Source organism: Triticum dicoccoides, chromosome 2A (genome assembly GCF_002162155.2).
Source record: "Triticum dicoccoides isolate Atlit2015 ecotype Zavitan chromosome 2A, WEW_v2.0, whole genome shotgun sequence".
In the NCBI taxonomy this organism is placed as follows: domain Eukaryota; kingdom Viridiplantae; phylum Streptophyta; class Magnoliopsida; order Poales; family Poaceae; genus Triticum; species Triticum dicoccoides.
In genome coordinates, this window is record NC_041382.1 from 349,102,494 (window position 1) to 349,116,524 (window position 14,031).

The window sequence follows — 14,031 nt, forward strand, 5'->3', positions numbered from 1 at the left end:
GATGAGAGAACTCGCTACTTTTATATCCTTAAAATATTTCCGTTCTCATTAAAGGGTGATGCTAAGATATGGTTTAATTCTCTTGATCCTGGTTGTGTGCGTAGTCCCCAGGATATGATTTATTACTTCTCTGCTAAATATTTCCTTGCTCATAAGAAACAAGCTACTTTGAGGGATATATATAATTTTGTTCAAATTGAAGAAGAGAGTCTGCCACAAGCTTGGGGGAGGCTTCTCCAATTACTTAATGCTTTGCCTGACCATCCTCTTAAGAAAAATGAAATACTTGATATCTTTTATAATGGACTAACCGATGCTTCCAGAGATTACCTATATAGTTGTGTTGGTTCTGTTTTCAGGGAAAGAACACCAGATGAAGCTGAAATTCTATTGAATAATATGTTGAAAATGAAAATAATTGGACACTTCCTGAGCCTATTCCTAAACCAACTCCGAAAAAGAGAGGTGTTCTATTTCTCAGTCCTGAAGATATGCAAGAGGCAAATAAATCCATGAAAGAAAAAGGTATTAAAGCTGAAGATGTTAGGAATTTACCTCCTATTGAAGAGATGTGCGGTCTTAATTTACCGCTTGTTGAAGAAACATATGATCTTAATCCATTACCTATTGAAGAAATTCATGGTCTTGATAACCCGACACAGGTAGTAAAGGTAAATTATCTCTATAGGTATGATAAAGTTGAAATCCCATTTACCAAGTTTGCTAGTCCATGCTTAGATGAGTTTGATAAATTTATGGTTAAGCAAGAAGATTTTAATGCTTACTTTGGTAGACAATTGAAATACAATTCAAATATGCTTGAACACTTGGGTGATTATATGGCTAATGTTAAAGGTGAACTTAAACTTATTAATAAACATGCTTCTATGGTTACCACTCAAGTAGAACAATTACTTAAAGCACAAAATGATTTACTCAATGAATTGAATAGTAAGAATAATGAATATGCTGTTAGAGTGGCTACTAGAACTGGTAGAATGACTCAGGAACCTTTGTATCCTGAAGGCCACCCTAAGAGAATTGAGAAAGATTCTCAGAGAAATAATATAGATGCACCTAGTCCTTCTAAAAGGAAGAAAAAGAAAAACGATAGGACTTTGCATGCTTCTAGTGAACCTATTGCTGAAACACCTGAGAATCCAAATGATATTTCTATTTCTGATGCTGAAACACAATCTGGTAATGAGCCTGAAACTAGTGATAATGTTAATAATAATGTTCATGATGATGCTCAACCTAGTAATGATAATGATGTAGAAATTGAACCCGTTGTTGATCTTCCTAACCCACAATCAAATAATCAACGTTATGATAAGAAAGACTTTGTTGCCAGGAAACACGGAAAGGAAAGAGAGCCTTGGGTTCAGAAACCCATGCCTTTTCCTCCCAAACCATCCAAGAAAAAAGGATGATGAGGATTTTGAGTGCTTTGCTGAAATGATTAGACCTATCTTTTTGCGCATGCGATTAACTGATATGCTCAAAATGAATCCTTATGCTAAGTATATGAAATATATTGTTACAAATAAAAGAAAGATACCGGAAGCTGAAATTTCCACCATGCTCACTAATTATACTTTTAAGGGTGGAATACCAAAGAAACTTGGAGATCCAGGAGTACCCACTATACCATGCTCCACTAAAAGAAAGTATGTTAAAACTGCTTTATGCGATCTTGGAGCCGGTGTTAGTGTTATGCCTCTCTATTTATATCATAGACTTGATTTGAATAAGTTGACACCTACTAAAATATCTTTGCAAATGGCTGATAAATCAACTGCTATACCCGTCAGTATTTGTGAGGATGTGCCTGTTGTGGTTGCAAACATTACTATTTTAACGGACTTTGTTATTCTTGATATTCTCGAGGACGATCGTATGTCTATTATTCTTGGAAGACCCTTTTTGAATACTGCAGGGGCTGTTATTGATTGCACCAAAGGAAATGTCACTTTTCATGTTAATGGTAATGAGCATACGGTACACTTTCCGAGGAAACAACCTTAAGTCCACAGTATCAATTCTATTGGAAAAATTCCATCGATTATTTTTGGAGGTTTTGAATTTCCTCTTCCTACCATCAAGAAGAAATATGATATTCTTATTATTGGGGATGTGCATGTCCCCGTTGAGGTAACATAGTGTTATTTGAAATTTCTCCGGTTCCATGTTATTCGGAATGAGTTCGTTAACAAGACTTGATCAACCTTGTTAGTGGATTCCTTTTGATGAGCATGAGATGGATGAAACTAGAAGGAACAACCTTTTGTACCCTACTTTTACTTTCTGTTATTTATTTTAAATAAAATAAAAATAGTATTTTCTGTCTGTTATCTGAATTATTCGTGCAATATAAAAATACCCCTAAAATAAAAGTTCTCCAAATGCCCTGAAATTTAAATATGATTTTTTCTGGAATATTTGAGAATATTTGGCACTGAGAACACAGCAGGAGGAGCTGGCACCTGGCCACGAGGGTCAGGGGCGCGCCCTACCCCCTGGGCGCTCCCCCTGCCTCATGGGCCCATGGTGGCCCTCCTCCACTTATTCCTGCACCCACAAACTTCTTCTTCCTCCCACAAACACGAATATCCAGCTCAAGCACGAGTTCTAGCCCATTTTGCTGCGATTTTCGATCTCCTTGCTCAAAACACCTCTCACAAAACTGCTTGGGGAGATTGTTCCTTGGTATGTGACTCCTCCATTGGTCCAATTAGTTTTTGTTCTAGTGCTTTATTCAGTGCAAATTTGTGCTGCTTAGGTGACCCTGTTCTTGAGCTTGCATGTCAAATTTATATGGTCAAAAGTAGTTTTGATGCATGATATAGGCTCTAGGCACTTGTAGGAGTAGTTGTTATCAATTTTGTTGAGTTTGGTTTACTTTTATTTTGATGTTACTAAAAATTTCAGAATTTTTCAGAAAATATTGAAGAGATTTTTGAGGGGCTCATCGAGCCGAAGCTCGAAAGAAAAGCAAAATCAAAAGGCAGCGAAGCCCAAGTATAATCTGCCTCACACCGCGGAGGTTCGGCTGTGTGAATGGCCTTCCGAAGAATTCTTGAGAGCAGCTGGGATTTATGATGATTTTTATGAAATGGCTGAGAATGCAGGCCTCACCGCCTTCCTCCACGACCAACGCGACCAATATCTCTTACTTACTAATATCTTTGTGCAAAACTTTCATTTCCAGTCTAGGAGCTTACCACCTACGGTAGAGTTTTATTTATATGATGAGCATAAGGAGATGTCACTTTATGATTTTTGTCAGGTTTGTTTGGTCCCTTTCGAGGGCACGGCAGAGGAACCACATCGCAGCGATGTGGATGGGTTTATTGATACCATCACTATAGGGGAAACGAGGAAGATTTCCGATGCATGAATCACTAGCATACATTTTCCTGTTTTACGCTACTTCGCCATATTTGCTATTCGTTGCTTAATTGGTCGCGGAAACTGTGGAAACCTTAGTGTTCCTGATATTATTATTTTGTTCCATGGTTTATTCTCTGATAACTCTGTTAGTATGGGCGGTATTATTGCTAAACGGTTAAGTCTGAACCGTACAAAGGGCTCGATCTTTGGAGGCATCTATGCTTCACGCCTAGCTGCACATTCTGACATACCTATTAGGCATTATGAGAAGGAAGAAAAATTGCTGCCTCATGTTATTTAGATTATAAGAGTATGGTGGCACATGATTTTATTGTTAAGAATAGGGAAGGGGAGCTTAAATACAAATTGTTCTTTCATAAACATCATCCTGAGACTATTACCCTGCCTGCTCCTTCCTTGTTTGATTTATCTGCAAGCCAGTACCTTGTTCCATTAGAGGCTATTCATGCCTACCAGAACCCTACATCAGCCACAGAGCCAGAGTCGGAACCACAAGTTGATCCTCCACGACAGTCTAATTACCATTGGGATCCGGAAATGATTGCCAACCAGTGTCAGTCAGAGTCTTCTTCATCTCAATACGACCCCAACTATTATTATGGATATCCGTCAGGCCAGCCGTGGCCATAGACCAACTTAGGCCAAAAGCCTAAGCTTGGGGGAGTACTTATTTCTCACCGACATTACATTCATGTTCACACACTCATTGCTAGATGTTGGTGCTCATACTTTTTTATTGTATCATCCATGCTAGTTTATTTTCCTTTTTTGCTTTCTTCTTGTGTGTTTAATAAACCTTAAGAAAAAAACAAAAAAATTAGTTGTAGGTTTTAGCTAGTTTTAATTTCCATGCTTGTAGTAGTAATTAAAACAAAACCCAAAAATATTTCATGTTCTTCTTTTGCTTGTTGCGAGCTTTCCCGTGTAAATAGTTTTATTTCTTTTCTTTGGGGGTCGATAGGAGAAGACCATGATTAAATTGTTGAAGTAGCTCTTATATGCATTATTGTTGATCTGACAAAAGAGCCCATATTGCCTTGTCTTCTCCTGTTTATTGAATGCTTGCAGATTCCAGCTTAGTCCAATGCACGCGCACTATTATTATTATTCACATCATTCGGTCATGCAAGTGAAAGGCAATTATGACGATATATGATGGACTGACTGAGATGAGAAAAGCTGGTATGAACTCGAGCTCTTTTGTTTTTGTAAATATGATTAGTTCATCATTCCTGATTCAGCCTATTATGAATAAACATGTTTGCAATGACAACTAGATATCATAGTTTCTTGTGCCATGCTTGATTATCTAGGAGCTTATAATGCTTTACCTTGCGTGCCAACATGCTATTAAAATGGTTATGATGTGGTATGATAGGGTGGTATCCTCCTCTGAATGATTTAAGTGACTTGACTTGGCGCATGTTCACGCATGTAGTTGAAACAAAATCAACATAGCCTTCACGATTTTTATGTTCATGGTGGATTATATCCTACTCATGCTTGCATTCGGTGTTGATTAATTTTAATGCATGTTCATGACTGTTGTCGCTCTTTAGCTGGTCGCTTCCCAGTCTTTTGCTAGCCCTCACCTGTACTAAGCGGGAATACTGCTTGTGCATCCAACTCCATAAACCTCAAAGTTATTCCATATGAGTCCACCATACCTACCTATATACGGTACCTACCAGCCATTCCAAGTAAATTTGTATGTGCCAAACTCTAAACCTTCAAATAAATATCCTGTTTTGTATGCTGAAATAGCTCATGTATCAACTAGGGTTGTCCTTATCTTCCATGTTAGGCGGGTTATTCTCAAGAGGAGTGGACTCCCTCCTCACTCACGAGAAAATGGCTGGTCACCAGGATGCCCAGTCCCATGCTTTATGCAAACTAAATCAAAATAATTGCAAACAAAACTCCCCCTGGGACTCTTGTTAGTTGCAGGCACTCGTTGTTTCGAGCAAGCCATGGATTGATGCTTGTTGGTGGAGGGGGAGTATAAACTTTACCATTCTGTTTGGGAACCGCCTATAATGTGTGTAGCATGGAAGATATCGCCATCTCTTGGTTGTTATGTTGACAATGAAAGTATAACACTCAAAATATTATTCATCTCTATTTTAAAACCAAGCTCTGGCACCTCTACAAATCCCTGCTTCCCTCTACGAAGGGCCTATCTATTTACTTTTATGCTGAGTCATCATCCTCTTATTAAAAAGCACTAGTTGGAGAGCACCGCTGTCATTTGCATTCATTATTGTTAGTTTACATTGAGTATGACTTGACTGAATCTCTTTTACCATGAATTACAATGTCTAGTCAGTCCTTGATCTTTAAAGGTGCTCTACATTTATGTTTTGCGGTCTCAGAAAGGGCTAGCGAGATACCATCTTGTTATATCATATTATGATTGTTTTGAGAAAGTGTTGTCATCCGAGATTTATTATTATTGCTCGCTAGTTGATTATGCCATTGATATGAGTAAACATGAGACCTAAGCATTATTGTGAATGTGGTTAGTTTATAATCTTTTTTGAAAACTTGAATGCTGGCTTTACATATTTGCAACAACAAGAGCAAATAGAGTTTGTAAAAGTTTTTCTTTATCACTTTTAGTTTATCAACTGAATTGCTTGAGGACAAGCAAAGGTTTAAGCTTGGGGGAGTCGATACGTCTCTGTCGTATCTACTTTTCCGAACACTTTTTCCCTTGTTTTGGGCTCTAACTTGCACGATTTGAATGGAACTAACCCGGACTGATGCTATTTTCAGCAGAACTGCCATGGTGTTATTTATGTGCAGAAACAAAAGTTCTCAGAATGACCTGAAACTTCACGGAACGTCTATTTGGAAATAATAAAAAATCCTTGCAAAAGATGAAGACCAGGGGGGCCACCACCTGTGCACGAGGGTGGGGGCGTGCCTGCCCGCCCTAGGGCACGCCCCTACCTCGTGGGCCCCCTAGAGCTCCTCCGGCCTCAACTCCAACTCTATATATTTGGTTTCGGGGAGAAAAAAATAAGAGAGAAGGATTCATCATGTTTTACGATACGGAGCCACCGCCAAGCCCTAAAACCTCTCGGGAAGGCTGATCTGGAGTCTGTTCGGGGCTCCAGAGAGGGGAATCTGTCGCCATCGTCATCATCAACCATCCTCCATCACCAATTTCATGATGCTCACCACTGTGCGTGAGTAATTCCATCATAGGCTGGCTGGACGGTGATGGGTTGGATGAGATTTATCATGTAATCGAGTTAGTTTTGTTAGGGTTTGATCCCTAGTATCCACTATGTTCTGAGATTGATGTTGCTATGACTTTGCTATGCTTAATGCTTGTCACTAGGGCCCGAGTACCATGATTTCAGATCTGAACCTATTATGTTTTCATCAATATATGAGAGTTCTTGATCCTATCTTGCAAGTCTATAGTCACCTATTATGTGTTATGATCCATTAACCCCAAAGTGACAATAATCGGGATACTTTCCGGTGATGACCATAGTTTGAGGAGTTCATGTATTCACTATGTGTTAATACTTTGGTCCGGTACTCTATTAAAAGGAGGCCTTAATATCACTTAGTTTCCGTTAGGACCCCGCTGCCACGGTAGGGTAGTACAAAAGATGGCATGCAAGTTCTTTTCCATAAGCACGTATGACTATATTCGGAATACATGCCTACATTACATTGATGAATTGGAGCTAGTTCTGTGTCACCCTAGGTTATGACTGTTACATGATGAACCACATCCAGCTTAATTCTCCATCACTGATCCATTGCCTACGAGCTTTCCATATATTGTTCTTCGCTTATTTACTTTCCCGTTGCTATTGTTACAATCACTACAAAATACCAAAAACATTACTTTTGCTATCATTACCTTTTTCTACCGTTACCACTACTATCATATTACTTTGTTACTAAATACTTTGCTGCAGATATTAAGTTTCCAGGTGTGGTTGAATTGACAACTTAGCTGCTAATACTTGAGAATATTCTTTGCCCCCCCTTGTGTCGAATCAATAAATTTGGGTTGAATACTCTACCCTCGAAAACTGTTGTGATCCCCTATACTTGTTGGTTATCAGCTGTGCAAGCTGCATGCTACCAGCAAGCCTTGCACCTCTACCACAGCCGCAAGGTTCATGCCCTAAGTTTTGAGGAAGGCGACCTTGTTCTTCGGCGTGTTCAGTCCGCCAAGAATTCCAACATGTTGACGCTGAAGTGGGAAGGCCCTTATCGGGTAATGCGACTCACCAGGCCTGGCACAGTCCGCCTAGAGACCGAAGATGGTATTTTAATGAGCAATTCCTAGAACATCGAACATCTTCGTAAGTTTTACCCAGGAGGCGCGGTTGTCGGGCCTCCCGGCAAACCACCATTTGTACAAGCCTTGCCGGCAAGGCATGTAACCCTTTGTACAGAGCCAGGCACAGACCCTAAGCATAAATAAATGAAAGGCTGGTGCCCTAAGTTTTAGCATGCATGCTAGGTTGAGTCTCTCTCTTTTTTAGGGTTGATAGTGCTCATCGGCAACTAACCCCTAGCATAGAGGTCGAGTGTGTGTCTTTCGGTCCTTTCCAGTCCTTTCTTTGGTTCACAGGCTGCATAGGCGTTTCTGCCAAACAATTTAAGAGAAGGGAGACAAACCGACATCCTCAACCCCGGCAAGCCATTGCTGGGGGCTGCAGATTCAAGTATCCAACCATGGCAAGCCAAGGTTGCCGGGGGCTGCAGATCTAGATAAGTCTTTTATCTCCTGTTATGCATTTCCGTATGGGACTTGGATGTACGAGGCTTTGTTTGTTCCCAGGCCACCGTGCTCCCCCTTTCCTATGACAAAGAACTCGTCTTTGGGCCGGAACTTGGTTGTAGTTGAGGTGACAAGGAAACAAACGAAGGGCCTAATCCTACTTCGCCCCTGCCTCCGCCAAAAGCGTGATTATGGTCGAGCTACGAAGTGGGAGGACGGCAAGGTCTGCTGCCGGGCAACAGTGCTTATCTTAAGATAACAAGGACTCGTTCCTTGGTGTGAGCCTTTCTCACGCACAAAAGAACCCGGCAAGCCCCCTTTTTGTAGGATCAAAAGTATGTCTAGAGGGGCGTGATTAGACTACTTGACCAAATAAAAATCTAGCCTTTTCCCAATTTTAGTTCTTGGCAGATTTTAGCAACTTTGAACAAGTCAGGCAATCATAACAAAATTCAAGCAAGCATGCAAAGAGTATATGAGCAGCAGAAAGTAAAGCCTGCAACTTGCAAGAATGTAAAGGGAAGGGTTTGGAGGATTCAAACGCAATTTGAGACACATATGTTTTTGTCGTGGTTCCGATAGGTAGTGCTATCGTACATCCACGTTGATGGAGACTTCAACCCACGAAGGGTAACGGTTGCGCGAGTCCACGGAGGGCTCCACCCATGAAGGGTCCACGAAGAAGCAACCTTGTCTATCCCACCATGGCCATCGCCCACGAAGGACTTGCCTCACTAGCGGTAGATCTTCACGAAGTAGGCGATCCCCTTGCCCTTACAAACTCCTTGGTTCAACTCCACAATCTTGTCGGAGGCTCCCAAGTGACACCTAGCCAATCTAGGAGACACCACTACCCAAGAAGTAACAAATGGTGTGTTGATGATGAACTCCTTGCTCTTGTGCTTCAAATGATAGACTCCCCAACACTCAACTCTCTCTCACACGGGATATGAATTTGGTGAAAAGAGGATTTGAGTGGAAAGCAACTTGGGGAAGGCTAGAGATCAAGATTCACATGGTAGGAATGGAATATCTTGGTCTCAACACAAGTATAGGTGGTTCTCTCTCAGAAAATATAGGTTGGAAGTGTAGGTTTGTTCTGATGGCTCTCTCCACGAATGAGAGGAGGTGGAGGGGTATATATAGCCTCCACACAAAATCTAACCGTTACATATAACTTTCCAAACTCGGTGGGACCGAATGGTTAAACTCGGTTGGACCGATTTAGCAAAGCTAGTGACCGTTAGGGTTTTCGGTGGGACCTGCATGCAACTTGGTAGGACTGATATGATTAGGGTTACGGCATAACGTAATCTCGGTGAGACCGATTACACAAACTCGGTGAGACCGATTTTGGTAATAAGCTAACCAGAGAGTTGGTCAGGTAAAGTCAATGGGACCGATCGCTCATTTCGGTGAGACCGTAACGTTACGAAGGGAAAACAGAGAGTTTACATTGCAATCTCGGTGGGACCGATCGCTCATCTCGGTGAGACCGAAATGTTACGAAGGGAAACAGAGAGATTACAACCCCATCTCGGTGAGACCGAGATCCCTATCAGTGAGACCGATTTGCCTAGGGTTTGTGGCAGTGGCTATGACATTTGAAACTCGGTGGCGCCGGATAGAAAGAATTGGTGGGGCCAAGTTTGACTTTTGGTTTAGGTCATATGTGGATGTAAGAAAGTAGTTGAGGGTTTTGGAGCATATCACTAAGCATTTTGAGCAAGAACCTCATTAAGCAACACCTCATCCCTCCTTGATAGTATTGGCTTTTCCTATAGACTCAATGTGATCTTGGATCACTAAAATAGAAAATGTAGAGTCTTGAGCTTTGAGCTTGAGCCAATCCTTTGTCCTTAGCATTTTGAGGGGTCCACTTTTCTCATCCATGTCATGCCAATCATTGAGCTTTCCCGAGATATTAATCTTGAAATAGCATTAGCCCGATGAGCTATATGTTAGGAATTACAAAAACCACCTAGGGATAGTTGCACTTTCAATCGCCCCCTTTTTGGTAATTGATGACAACATATAGATCAAAGCTTCGACAAATGATAATAGGAGTGAAAAACATTGTCTCTTTTGAGAAGTATGTGAAAAGCAAGAGCTCCCCCTAAATTTGTGCATAGTTTAAGATTTGCTTCGGACTGCAAATGCACAAAGAGTTAGGATCATGGGTTACTCTTCCATGTCACATACATCTTGATGGAGCGCTCAAAATGATAATAATTAAAATACATGCACTCATCACCAAGCAAAGTGAATGATCATATGGAATATAAAAAGGATAATGTCATCCAATAAGCATTAAGGTAGCATATGATCAAACACATGATTATCTAAGCAAGCACAAAGTATAAAGTATCTCAACCAAGCAAATAAACGAAGTTTAACCACCAAACAAAAAGAGAGAATAAAAAGCAACACTCTCTCTCGAAGCCTATGATCTATACATTTTCTCCCCCTTTGGCAACAAGTTACCAAAAAGTTCATAAAAATGCATAGTGCTAGATCGACACTCAGGCTTGGTCTTCAGGTGGTGGTGTAGACAGAACTCCAAGAACGAAGGCATCAGTCGATGTAGATGGAGCTGGTGGAGTAGGTGCTGGAGCCGGTGGCACTAAAGCTGTAGCTGGTGCAGATGAAGTAGCTCTGGTGTCTGGAATAGGCATTGCAGCAGACCTTTGACCTCTGGGCACTCTAGCAAAAGCATCAGTGGTTGTCTTGCCCTTCTTCTCCTACACTTCATCCTGAAGTTTCTCAAGGACTGACTGGATCTTAGTGACCTTCACATCTAGGTCATAGAACTTCTACGCCACGATCCTCTCCAAGATCTCCTGGTTTTGAGTCAGGGTAGCCAATACCTTCTCGATCCTCAGGGTGGAGGCAATCAAGTAGCCAAGCTGACCTTGCTTGCTCTTCAGAAGATACTGAGATGCTTCTTCAGTAGTTGGCATCCTTGCAGCCTTTTCAGCCGTTGCCTTCTCCTTCTTGGCTTGTGCGTGCACAGAAGATGGTTCATTTTCATCCATCACCACAGTGTTTTCCTCAAAGTCTGGGTAGATGGGAAGGTGCTCCTTGTCCAGCAAATATGTGCCAGTGCCCATCTTGGAGTTGATCAGATCCTGGATCTGTGCGGCATCCCCACAACTCCTCTTCTGATCTGCAGCTGTCCTCTTTATGGTTTCCACAATTAGGCTCGTGACTTTGAACTTCTGTGGGACATCAAAGATGTGAAGCAAGTTAATTGCATGGCCTCTGATCATCTTGTGATCACCTGACTTTGGTAAGAGAGTGTGCCTGAGGATCCAGTTATAGTTGGCAAGCCTGACAGAAGGTAATGTACAGATGGACTGGTACAACTGTGGGGCATTGATCAACTTAGCCCATTCTACAACTGTGGACTGGTACCTAGTACCTTCAGAAATCCAAACAATCCTTCCATCTGGGTAGAAGTGAGCTGTGGAGTAGAACTACATGATGAGCTCATCATTCCATTTTGTGAGCTTCTGAGCCACAAACTCATCAACTCCACACGCCTTGAAGCTGTCGTATACACCAAGGAAGTGATCCTCATTTTCCTCAATGAATGACCAATTGACTCATCTCATGTCACACACTATGGGCTTCTTGTCAAGCAAGATGGTCTCATAGAATTCTTGTTGTTCCTTTGTATGGAACCTGTAGTCCACAGTAGTCCTTCTCCTGGTGGCATATGGATCAGACTCTCTCCATAGCCTTAGACCAAAGTCCTTCCTGACTTTCAAGTTCTCTGCAACTCGATGAGCATCATTGTGATCTGGAATTTTTGGCTTCAATTTCCTCAAGACAACAGAATCATCTTCTTCTTCCATTGCAGCTTCAGGCATTGGGGCCTTGTTCTTCTCTGCTGCTGGGATGTTCCTGGTGTTCCTCTTAGGTGTAGTTTTGCATTTTGGAGCAACTGGCTTAGGAGTTCCTTTGGGCTTAGATGGAGCAGCCACTGATCTTATGGCATCTCCCATAAGATTTTGAGCTTTGGGTGCTGGTGCTGCATCCTCTTCCCCTTCCTCTTCTTCAGAGTCTTTCATGATTGAAGATCTCCCAAGCACTCTGGCAGTGGTCTTCTTGACCATTTCCTTCCTTTCCTTTTCTGCCACAACCTGCTCTTTGGGTGCAGATCCCAAAGTCTCTTGAGTAGATGTTTTGGCTTTAGACATTGGAGCTCTCTTGGCAGGAACCTTTCGCTTCATCCCTGGCTTGGTGGCAGCAGCTGTGCCATATTACTTTTTGAGCACTTTCCTCTTTGAGGTGGTTTCTTCTTCCTCAGCCACATAGTCCTCATCCTCTGACTCTGAGGTTCTTGTCTTGCTGGCCCTTGTGGCAGCCATTGGCAGATTGTTGGGTGTGCTCCTGCTTCCATCATCTGAGCTGCTAGAGGGACTGGTGCCCTCACTCACGTGAACCTGTTCCTCAGACTTGTTCTGACTGTCACTCTGATCTGACATGATGCAAACACTCACATCAGACCCTGTGAATAGATTATAGATGAGGTAGAGTGGATGAGCATCACAAAGTACAGAGGTTTTTGCAAAAGAATTAGTTAAAAACTTAGTTTTAGTTTTCCACAGAAAGCATTTCGGATCTACCGATTTGCAAACTCGGTGATACCGAAGCAGTTTTTGGAACCTAAACTAGTGAACTCGGTCAGACCGAATCATAGTTCGGTGGCACCGAGACTGCTAGGGTTTCACTAAGTGCTGAACTCGGTCACACCGATTTGCAATTGTCGGTCAGACCGAGAATCACATGTGCAATGGCCTGAGCCAAATTGGTGGAACCGATTTCATCAACTCGGTCGGTCCGAGATGGTTTCGGCAGAAACCTAATCCTAAATTTTCAATTCACGACTAAACTACGGAGTGTTCTCGATGGATAGAATGATCTCAATCGTGGCAAGATACATGGCAAAGCAATGTGCGGAGGAATCGAAGTTAGAACAGCACAAAGTTCAAGTCCATACCCTAGTTCGGTGATGAACTTGCTACGGCGGCAATGGCGGAGACGATCCCTTTGACGGCGGTGGAGACCAGCGACAGGAGGCGGCTGGCGACGAGGAGGATGATCCGGAGACCCAGGGAGGCAGAGCAGGTAAGCGCGGGCGAGGAGGTTTGGAAAGTTTTCCAAAATTTGACCCGTGGATATATATAGCCCGACCCTGTCGGTGTGACCGAGTGGAACAACTCGGTGGCACCGAGATTCATAACTGCAAGCAGTTACTGAAACTCGGTGTGACCGAAAAGTTCAAATCGGTTGCACCGAGATTGAAAACCTAGATCGACTTAGTGATCTTGGTATGACCAAAATGGATGAATCGGTCAGACCAAAACACACAAAGAAGTTTTGGTAGTTTAAGTCTATGCCGAATCAGGGACTCCGAGTGCTCCTCACATAGAGTGGTTCGAATCTGACTTGATCAAACTTTGTGATGCAGCATGAATAGAGTTTGAGACGAGAAAAGCATAGATAGCTAGAGAAGGTTCTTAGGCATTCTTGTCCATCCACTTGGCTAAAAGAAAAGGAAACCAATCAATCAAAACAACAAGTGGATGTCCTCGAATGAGTACATTATGCAACCAACATGCTCACACAATAAAATGACAAATGAAATATGTGGCAACGCATGCACAAACAATTCTAGCATCTATGAAGCAACTGGCGATGACTAGGTCATCTATATATGAGTATATTGACTTAGGAGTCAAATGAGAACATTTGATCATAGGTCATACTCGTCGTTTAAGAATAAGGGGGGTTACCACTTTTACATAAAGCGTTGTTGTGTTCACACCATTAGAGTTGCTTTAACTCAATTCTTA